The sequence below is a fragment of the Pseudophryne corroboree genome, chromosome 2 (genome assembly GCF_028390025.1).
Source record: "Pseudophryne corroboree isolate aPseCor3 chromosome 2, aPseCor3.hap2, whole genome shotgun sequence".
Classification (NCBI taxonomy): domain Eukaryota; kingdom Metazoa; phylum Chordata; class Amphibia; order Anura; family Myobatrachidae; genus Pseudophryne; species Pseudophryne corroboree.
This window is the reverse complement of record NC_086445.1, coordinates 805,519,054-805,529,810: the sequence shown is the minus strand read 5'-3', so window position 1 is coordinate 805,529,810 and position 10,757 is coordinate 805,519,054. Positions and strand designations below refer to the sequence as shown.

Below are 10,757 nucleotides of genomic sequence, written 5' to 3'. Positions count from 1 at the left end.
AGCTTTGGCTTAAATCACTTGGCCACACCACACTGGATACGCCCAATCTCTTCTGATTTTGGAAGCTAGGCAGTGTTGGGCCTGATTAGCCACCTGGGAGTACAAGGTGCTGTAGGTATTTTTAATCTACAGCCACACCACACTGGATACGCCCAAACTCATCTGAGCTTGGAAGCTAAGCAGGGTTGCATACTGTTTTACCATCTGGGAAACTGGTGATCCAACTAGATTGCATACTAATACATGCTAGTTTAAACTGTTAAAAATAGCTCAGTTTGGGCTTACACTATCAATATAAACCTACTATAGGTTTTACAGTCAGGATAGCTCTCCAGAGCGCGCTCCCGGCGCCGGCCACTAGAAGGGCCCATTAACTAAGCTGTGGTCAAGCAGCAGTCATCTCAGGTTTTAAGCCTGTGAGAGGTCACATTTAGTTCAGACTTGTAAAAATGTGTTATACCTGTGTACAGGATATGTGTATAGGGGATCTACAGCCACACCACACTGGATACGCCCAATCTCAACTGATTTTGGAAGCTAAGCAGTGTTGGGCCTGGTTAGTACCTGGATGGGAGACCACCTGGGAATACAAGGTGCTGTAGATACTATGTGTGTGTATATATATATATATATATATATATATATATATATATATATATATATATATATATATATAGATATATATATATTTATTAAAGTCTGAACATGTGTGAATATACATTGTTGTATATATGTATATATAATATGCTGACATTAAAAGTCTATTTTGCAGTAAGCAAGAATAATTGATCAGCACTCAGTGCTTATTAACACTATCTGTTGAGCACTGCAGACATGGCCACACCACAGCAGTTTTGCTTATTGTTTTTACAGGTGGCTCGGTAGCCAAGTGGTTAGGCTTTCCGGCCACAGTGAACATTGTGTTTGCATGAACACTGGTTCAGATCCTGGTTTAACAGGTGTTTAAAAAAAAAAAAAAAAAAAGACAATTTTTTTCTTTTAATGTTACTTCCTGGTTCTTTCTCGGAAGTTGCTGCCCTACAACACTTAGACTCTGGAGGAGCGGGGTGTTGTTAGGAGTTTAATTTATTAATTGTTTTTGTACAGCATGACTCTACAGGAAGATTCACTATTGCTGGTAACCACATGCACGGTAATGCAGGTTTATACACACGTTATTTCCGTGGTGTACTTACTGGTTGGAGTACATGATCTCTTGCACTTACATGTGCAGCAGAGTACTGCAATGGATGCATGCTGGGCCCATAACCCAGAGGTAGGCAGATTGAAACTATCCTCTGCTATATGCATTTATGCATAATCAAACAAGCAGCTTCGCTGCAAAGTCGGTCACACAGTGTGTCGGACAAATACGAATCTGGGCCAGTGGCGCAATGTATATCGCATCTGACTATGCATAACAAGATTGTAGGTTCGTCTCCTACCTGGCTTGTTTAAGTTGCCGTGATCATATAGTGGTTAGTACTCTGTGTAAAGACTGCACAGACAGTTTCAGTTAGATTGTTGCGGTCGATTGCCACCAGCCCTCATAGCACCAAGCCAGTACGTCAGGTTCTCAGCGAAGGCTGAACAATTTCCAATCAGAGACAATTGCATTTATTGGGGGTTTTACTACATATCGGAGTATACCCTACACAGCAGTAGGGCTGTTGCTTCGCCCTGCTTTGGTAAGGGTTTGAGGTAACAAGGCTGTAGTGGCAGGGCATTCCGGTTCAGGTTTGCCCTAAATAAAGACCACCTTACACTTCTTGCTGCCTACAGCTTCTTTGGACGTTGGCAGTTGGTTCTTGCGTTCTAGCTTCGCTAGTAGCGCATAACGTCCACTTTGGCTACGTTCCTAACAGGCGGAGTCGGATTCCAAACGAGATAGATCGCAGACCAAGTGGGGAGGAAAATCTGATTTCCTACCATTGTCTACGCGAATTTCTGGATGATTCCGTCTCAACGACTTCAAATCTTAAGTATGATTCTCAATACGGTAAATCAAAGAATTTACATACCCGAACAGAAAGTACAGGTCATTCGTCATCTGGTACAATTAGTGCTCAAGCCACGCACAGTCTCGGTCACTTGGGCATTCGCCTATTAGACAATGGTGGCGGCTTTCGAAGCGCTTCAGTTCGGAGGACTTCACTCTCGTCCTTTTCAATTGGATGTGTTCGCACAGTGGTCGGGCTCGCATCTGCAGATTTACTGCAGAAGTGAGGTTGTCTCCAAGGACCAGAGAGTCTCTACTCTGGTGGCTCAAAGTACAGAATCTAACCGCAGGGAAACGGTTCGGTGCCTGGAATTGGATAATTCTCACGGCGGACGCAAGTCTCAGAGATTGGGGAGCTGTAGTTCAAAATTATCAGCTCCATGGTCTCTGGGCGGATCACGAAAGATTGCTGCCTATAAATGTCCTGGAACTCCGGGCAATTTACAATGCGCTACTATAAGTAGTGCACGGGCTACAGGCTCAGGCTGTTCAGGTGCAGTCAGACAATGCGACAGCAGTCGCATACATCAACAAACAAGGAGAAACGAAAAACCGGAGGGCAATGCGGGAGGTACAGATGTGTCCACATGCTGCTCCAGAAGTGGAGTTACCCGCAGGTGGACCTGGTGGCATCTCGCCGCAATCATCAAACGCCCCAGGTCGTGTCCAGAACGAGAGATCCAAAGGCAGTGGCGGTGGATGCTCTCTCAATCGCGTGGCCATACAGTCTCGTGTATCTATTTCCACCGTTTCCGCTGCTCCCTCTGTGGCTAAAACGGATCAAAGGAGAGTCCGTCACAGTTATACTAGTGACGCCTCTTTGGCCTCCGGAGAGCTTGGTTCTCGGATCTCCGCGGTCTACTCGCAGTCTGTCTTTGGCCGCTCCCACTACGTTCGGACCTGTTACAGCAGGGTCCATTCCTCTTACCCGATTTAGCGCAGCCACGTTTGACGGGGTGGCTGTTGAGACAGCCCTCTTAAGGAAAGAGGGCATTCCAGAATCGGTTATTCCAACCATGTTACGAGCTAGGAAGCCGGTTACGGCAGCTCATCATTACAGAATTTGGCGTGCCTATGTAGGTTGGTGTGAAGCTCTGAAGTTTCCGACATCTTTTAAGTTATCCCGTCTTTTGTTATTTCTACAGATGGGGTTAGATGGAGGTCTGAGTTTATCCACACTAAAGGTGCAGATATCGGCGGCGTCCATTTATTTTCATAGTAGATTGGCCCTATTGCCGTCGGTTCACACCTTTTAGGCAGGGTGTCCTCAGAGTTCAGACTCCATTCACTCTACCTACTGCGCCATAAGACTTGAATCTGGTTTTTAGATTTCTTAGTCTTTTTATGAACCCTTACAACAAGTGAATATTAAATTTCTCACTTGGGGAAACAATGTTTCTTTTAGCCTTAGCGTCAGCAAGGCGTGTTTCAGTTGGGTGCTTTGTCGTGCAAACCACCGTATTTAGGTTTCATGATGACAGAGCGGAATTCCGAGCAAATTCTGCTTTTCTGCCAAAAGTAGTGTCATCTTTTCACATCAATCAACCAATAGTAGTTCCTATGTTAACAGGAGACTCTGGTAGGTGGATGTGGTACGCGCATTACGCATTTATGTATCGAACGTCGACCGTTTGTAAGACGGATACGTTGTTTACTCTCTATGATGCTGCCAAGATGGGTTGGCCAGCTTCTAGGCAGACCTTATCCAGTTGGATTAAAGTGACCATACGTCAGGCTTACCTTCATGCTAGGTTACAGCCACCTACATCGATAACAGCTCATTCCACACGTGCTGTGAGAACATCATGGTCAGCGAGTCGTGGAGCTTCTACGACACAGCGTTGCCGGGCGGCTACATGGTCTTCGGTGCACACGTTTGTGCGCCTCTACAAGTTTGATACGTTTGCGGCATCAGCATCTAGCTTTGGCCGTTTAGTGTTACAGGTGCCAAACAGCTCTCCCGCCACGGAGGAGACTTTGGTACATCCCAAGAGTACTCCAGTGACCCCTAGTGGATGAAAAAGAAAATAGGATTTTGGTACTTACCAGGTAAATCCTTTTCTTTGAATCCATAGGGGGCACTGGACGCCCACCCAGAGCGGTTTGGGGTAGGTTCAGTAGATCTTATGGTAACACACTTTCACCGACTGGTTCAGATTAACAAGTTATGGTGTCAACTGTTTAGTTGTCAGTAATGTTGGGTTAACTTTATTGTTGTCCGTTATGTTATATGTAATGCTCAATTGTCAACCTCTCTATCGCTCCTGTTCGGCTCAGTAAAAAACACTGAGGTACTCAGGGATATGGAGGGGAGGTATAGTCCCAAAATTAATTTATTCAGTGCCTACTTCCTGTGGAAGCCGTCCATATCCCAAGAGTACTCCAGTGCCCCCTATGGATTCAAAGAAAAGGATTTACCTGGTAAGTACCAAAATCCTATTTTTCAGCACACTGAGCACAGATATGGAGCGTTTTCAGGCAGAGAACGTCGATATTTTCAGCACACTGAGCACAGATATTTGCAGCACACTGAGCACAGATATTTGCAGCACACTGAGCACAGATTATGGGAGAGAACGCAGCCACGTCCTCTCCGTTCAATCTCCAATGCATGAGTGAAAATGGCGGCTCTTTATATAGAATACGAATCTCGCGAGAATCCGAAAGCGGGATGATGACGTTCGGGCGCGTTTGGGTTAACCGAGCACGGTGGGAAGATCCCGAGGCTGCCTCGGAACCGTGTAAAATATATATAGATATATACACACGCAGTATATCCTTGCAAAATAGCGGCACTCCAACCATATAATAAGGCTTTCTGGTAATCAGCTTATAGTCAATGCTTCAAGGACATGATGAAAATGCCAATACATTAGTGCATTGAAACGTTGACTACAAGCTGACTACCAGAAAGCCTTGTTACAGTGTATGCTTGGAGTGCTACTATTGGGAAAATTACTGTGTTATGAGCAGGGGGGAGGGTGGGGGGAGAGAATACACAGACTGCACACACTACACAACACACACATATACCATACATACACACATATATATAGTGCACACATACCTGGGGATGCAGAGGGGAGTCACTGCCAGCTAATTGTGACTTGTGAGGAGATAAGAGAGCTGCTTGTGAGGAGATAAGAGAGCTGCTGCTGTTGCTATGCATGCACAGCAGCTACCACTCTCTCCCGGCTGGCTTGACTGCCAAGAGGTCCTGCTGCAGTCACGGTCGCGATCGCGGCTTTTCCCCAGTCATCGGGTCGGGGGAAGGAAGGGGTGGAACGAGCGCAAAGACAGGAGGGGGAGGTGGTACAGGACTCAGACAGCCCCCACATGGCAGATCCGACCTAGGGTGAGCATGGAGCAGGTGTCTCACATTCCTCCCGGCCAGTGCAACACACATCCTCCTGGCTGTCATTCACTATTTCATCCCTCTCAGCATTGCCGCTCCTCAAGTGATGCCGCCCATTGGCAGCTGCCTAAAGCTGCCTAGTGGTGGCACCGGACCTGGTTACAGGAGTGTGGTCACTTCTCAAAGGTGCATGGCCTTGCGGGACGACCCTGAGCCTCTGTATGCTGGGCAGCCAAGCAGAGTGCCGGGAGGTGAAGTTACTCCGCCAGCCCATCTCCATGGGACAGGCACCCGGCAGGGTGCTGCTGGGCCAGCCCTGATCTCTGTGTGGCCAGACTGGCCCATCAGGCCATTGCCCTTCTGGCATTTGCCAGAACTGGCAAATGGGCAATATTTCCCTGATGTCCCCCAACCTATCGATTTAAACCAGATATTATCCCATTTCAAAATTACAATCTCTCAGATTAATTTGGTGTACTGTATACTGTAATTTTATTTCTCTGATTGTGAATATTGAATGATAATTGGAGGTTCCATAATCTATTGAAGAGTGGTGGTCCCTAAGAGTATACTGTATTTCCAAAATTGTCCTATGCAGGGGAGTAAGCTCATCCCAGTCATTCGGAGGCAATGTGGAGTTTGTTGTCCCCCCCCCCTAAAAAAAAATAAGAATTTACTTACCGATAATTCTATTTCTCGTAGTCCGTAGTGGATGCTGGGGACTCCGTAAGGACCATGGGGATAGCGGCTCCGCAGGAGACAGGGCACAAAAGTAAAAGCTTTAGGATCAGGTGGTGTGCACTGGCTCCTCCCCCTATGACCCTCCTCCAAGCCTCAGTTAGGATACTGTGCCCGGACGAGCGTACACAATAAGGAAGGATTTTGAATCCCGGGTAAGACTCATACCAGCCACACCAATCACACTGTACAACCTGTGATCTGAACCCAGTTAACAGCATGATAACAGCGGAGCCTCTGAAAAGATGGCTCACAACAATAATAACCCGATTTTTGTAACAATAACTATGTACAAGTATTGCAGACAATCCGCACTTGGGATGGGCGCCCAGCATCCACTACGGACTACGAGAAATAGAATTATCGGTAAGTAAATTCTTATTTTCTCTGACGTCCTAAGTGGATGCTGGGGACTCCGTAAGGACCATGGGGATTATACCAAAGCTCCCAAACGGGCGGGAGAGTGCGGATGACTCTGCAGCACCGAATGAGAGAACTCCAGGTCCTCCTCAGCCAGGGTATCAAATTTGTAGAATTTTTCAAACGTGTTTGCCCCTGACCAAGTAGCAGCTCGGCAAAGTTGTAAAGCCGAGACCCCTCGGGCAGCCGCCCAAGATGAGCCCACCTTCCTTGTGGAATGGGCATTTACATATTATGGCTGTGGCAGGCCTGCCACAGAATGTGCAAGCTGAATTGTACTACACATTCAACTAGCAATCGTCTGCTTAGAAGCAAGAGCACCCAGTTTGTTGGGTGCATACAGGATAACAGCAAGTCAGTTTTCCTGACTCCAGCCGTCCTGGAAATCTATATTTTCAGGTCCCTGACAACATCTAGCAACTTGGAGTCCTCCAAGTCCCTAGTAGCCGCAGGTACCACAATAAGCTGGTTCAGGTGAAACGCTGACACCACCTTAGGGAGAAACTGGGGACGAGTCCGCAGCTCTGCCCTGTCCGAATGGACAATCAGATATGGGCTTTTGTGAGACAAAGCCGCCAATTCTGACACTCGCCTGGCCGAGGCCAGGGCCAACAGCATGGTCACTTTCCATGTGAGATATTTCAAATCCACAGATTTGAGCGGTTTAAACCAATGTGATTTGAGGAATCCCAGAACTACGTTGAGATCCCACAGTGCCACTGGAGGCACAAAAGGGGGTTGTATATGCAGTACTCCCTTGACAAACTTCTGGACTTCAGGAACTGAAGCCAATTCTTTCTGGAAGAAAATCGACAGGGCCGAAATTTGAACCTTAATGGACCCCAATTTGAGGCCCATAGACACTCCTGTTTGTAGGAAATGCAGGAATCGACCGAGTTGAAATTCCTCCGTGGGGGCCTTCCTGGCCTCACACCATGCAACATATTTTCGCCAAATGCGGTGATAATGTTGTGCGGTCACCTCCTTCCTGGCTCTGACCAGGGTAGGGATGACCTCTTCCGGAATGCCTTTTTCCCTTAGGATCCGGCGTTCAACCGCCATGCCGTCAAACGTAGCCGCGGTAAGTCTTGGAACAGACATGATCCTTGCTGAAGCAAGTCCCTTCTTAGTATCTCTTGAAGTTCCGGGTACCAAGTCCTTCTTGGCCAATCCGGAGCCACGAGTATAGTTCTTACTCCTCTCCGTCTTATAATTCTCAGTACCTTGGGTATGAGAGGCAGAGGAGGGAACACATACACCGACTGGTACACCCACGGTGTTACCAGAGCGTCCCAGCTATTGCCTGAGGGTCTCTTGACCTGGCGCAATACCTGTCCAGTTTTTTGTTCATACGGGACGCCATCATGTCCACCTTTGGTCTTTCCCAACGGTTCACAATCATGTGGAAGACTTCCAGATGAAGTCCCCACTCTCCCGGGTGGAGGTCGTTCCTGCTGAGGAAGTCTGCTTCCCAGTTGTCCACTCCCGGAATGAACACCGCTGACAGTGTTATCACATGATTTTTCGCCCAGCGAAGAATCCTTGCTGCCATTGCCCTCCTGCTTCTTGTGCCGCCCTGTCTGTTTACGTGGGCGACTGCCGTGATGTTGTCCGACTGGATCAGCACCGGTTGACTTTGAAGCAGAGGTCTTCCTAGGCTCAGAGCATTGTAAATTGCCCTTAGCTCCAGTATATTTATGTGGAGAGAAGTCTCCAGACTTGACCACACTCCTTGGAAATTTCTTCCCTGTGTGACTGCTCCCCAGCCTCTCAGGCTGGCATCCGTGGTCACCAGAACCCAGTACTGAATGCCGAATGTGCTGCCCCCTAGTAGATGAGCACTCTGCAGCCACCACAGAAGAGACACCCTTGTCCTTGGAGACAGGATTATCCGCTGATGCATCTGAAGATGCGATCCGGACCATTCGTCCAGCAGATCCCACTGAAAAATTCTTGCGTGAAATCTGCCGAATGGAATCGCTTCGTAAGAAGCCACCATTTTTCCCAGGACTCTTGTGCATTGATGCACTGACACTTGGCCTGGTTTTAGGAGGTTTCTGACTAGCTCGGATAACTCCCTGGCTTTCTCCTCCGGGAGAAACACCTTCTTCTGGACTGTGTCCAGAATCATCCCTAGGAACAGCAGACGTGTCGTCGGAATCAGCTGCGATTTTGGAATATTTAGAATCCACCCGTGCTGTCGTAGAACTACTTGAGATAGTGCTACTCCGACCTCCAACTGTTCTCTGGACCTTGCCCTTATCAGGAGATCGTCCAAGTAAGGGATAATTAAGACGCCTTTTCTTTGAAGAAGAATCATCATTTCGGCCATTACCTTGGTAAAGACCCGGGGTGCCGTGGACAATCCAAACGGCAGCGTCTGAAACTGATAGTGACAGTTCTGTACCACGAACCTGAGGTACCCTTGGTGAGAAGGGCAATTTTGGGACATGGAGGTAAGCATCCTTGATGTCCAGGGACACCATATAGTCCCCTTCTTCCTGGTTCGCTATCACTGCTCTGAGTGACTCCATCTTGATTTGAACCTTTGTATGTAAGTGTTCAAAGATTTCAGATTTAGAATAGGTCTCACCGAGCCGTCTGGCTTCAGTACCACAAATAGTGTGGAATAATACCCCCTTCCTTGTTGTAGGAGGGGTACTTTGATTATCACCCGCTGGGAATACAGCTTGTGAATTGTTTCCAATACTGCCTCCCTGTCGGAGGGAGACGTTGGTAAAGCAGACTTCAGGAACCTGCGAGGGGGAGACGTCTCGAATTTCCAATCTGTACCCCTGGGATACTACTTGTAGGATCCAGGGGTCCACTTGCGAGTGAGCCCACTGCGCGCTGAAACTCTTGAGACGACCCCCCACCGCACCTGAGTCCGCTTGTACGGCCCCAGCGTCATGCTGAGGACTTGGCAGAAGCGGTGGAGGGCTTCTGTTCCTAGGAAGGGGCTGCCTGCTGCAGTCTTCTTCCCTTTCCTCTACCCCTGGGCAGATATGACTGGCCTTTTGCCCGCTTGCCATTATGGGGACGAAAGGACTGAGGCTGAAAAGACGGTGTCTTTTTCTGCTGAGATGTGACTTGGGGTAAAAAAGGTGGATTTTCCAGCTGTTGCCGTGGCCACCAGGTCCGATGGACCGACCCCAAATAACTCCTCCCCTTTATACGGCAATACTTCCATGTGCCGTTTGGAATCTGCATCACCTGACCACTGTCGTGTCCATAAACATCTTCTGGCAGATATGGACATCGCACTTACTCTTGATGCCAGAGTGCACACAGCACACACACAGGGAATGCTCTGATAGAGGACAGGACCCCACTAGCCCTTTGGGGAGACAGAGGGAGAGTTTGCCAGCACACATCAAAACGCTATAATTATACAGGGACAACCTTATATAAGTGTTTTCCCTTATAGCATCTTAATATATAATAATATCGCCAAATAAGTGCCCCCCCCTCTCTGTTTTAACCCTGTTTCTGTAGTGCAGTGCAGGGGAGAGCCTGGGAGCCTTCCTAGCAGCGGAGCTGTGTAGGAAAATGGCGCTGTGTGCTGAGGAGAATAGGCCCCGCCCCCTTTTCGGCGGGCTTCTTCTCCCGTTTTTCTGACAACCTGGCAGGGGTTAAATACATCCATATAGCCCCAGAGGCTATATGTGATGTATTTTTAGCCAGCATAGGTACTTTCATTGCTGCCCAGGGCGCCCCCCCCAGCGCCCTGCACCCTCAGTGACCGTTGGTGTGAAGTGTGCTGAGAGCAATGGCGCACAGCTGCCGTGCTGTGCGCTACCTTAAGAAGACTGGGAAGTCTTCAGCCGCCGATTTCTGGACCTCTTCTCTCTTCAGCATCTGCAAGGGGGTCGGCGGCGCGGCTCCGGTGACCCATCCAGGCTGTACCTGTGATCGTCCCTCTGGAGCTAGTGTCCAGTAGCCTAAGAAGCCAATCCATCCTGCACGCAGGTGAGTTCACTTCTTCTCCCCTAAGTCCCTCGTTGCAGTGAGGAAAAAGAAAGGAAGGCTGCGCTTCAAGAGGAAAGAACAATAATCCACTAAATGTGTAGTTTGATAAATGTATTAAAAGTACTATCTAGTTAAAAAACGGTGGTATTCCGTGCAATTAAATGTGCCATGTGCATACAATAAAGGAATAAAATAATTTTTTTACCCAATGTATTGGTTCAGGACATATGTCATATATGCTCTATAGGATCCGTTCCAAATATTGCCCAAGAGTGT

General features: G+C 48.1%; 1 non-coding gene across 1 annotated transcript; it reads left to right on the top strand.

Moving 5' to 3' along the window:
• The first annotated feature begins 486 nt into the window (after positions 1-486).
• LOC135051372 (5S ribosomal RNA) lies at positions 487-605 on the top strand. The gene has a single exon (XR_010242202.1). It is a non-coding gene; the product is annotated as a 5S ribosomal RNA (ribosomal RNA).
• The last annotated feature ends 10,152 nt before the right edge of the window (positions 606-10,757 follow it).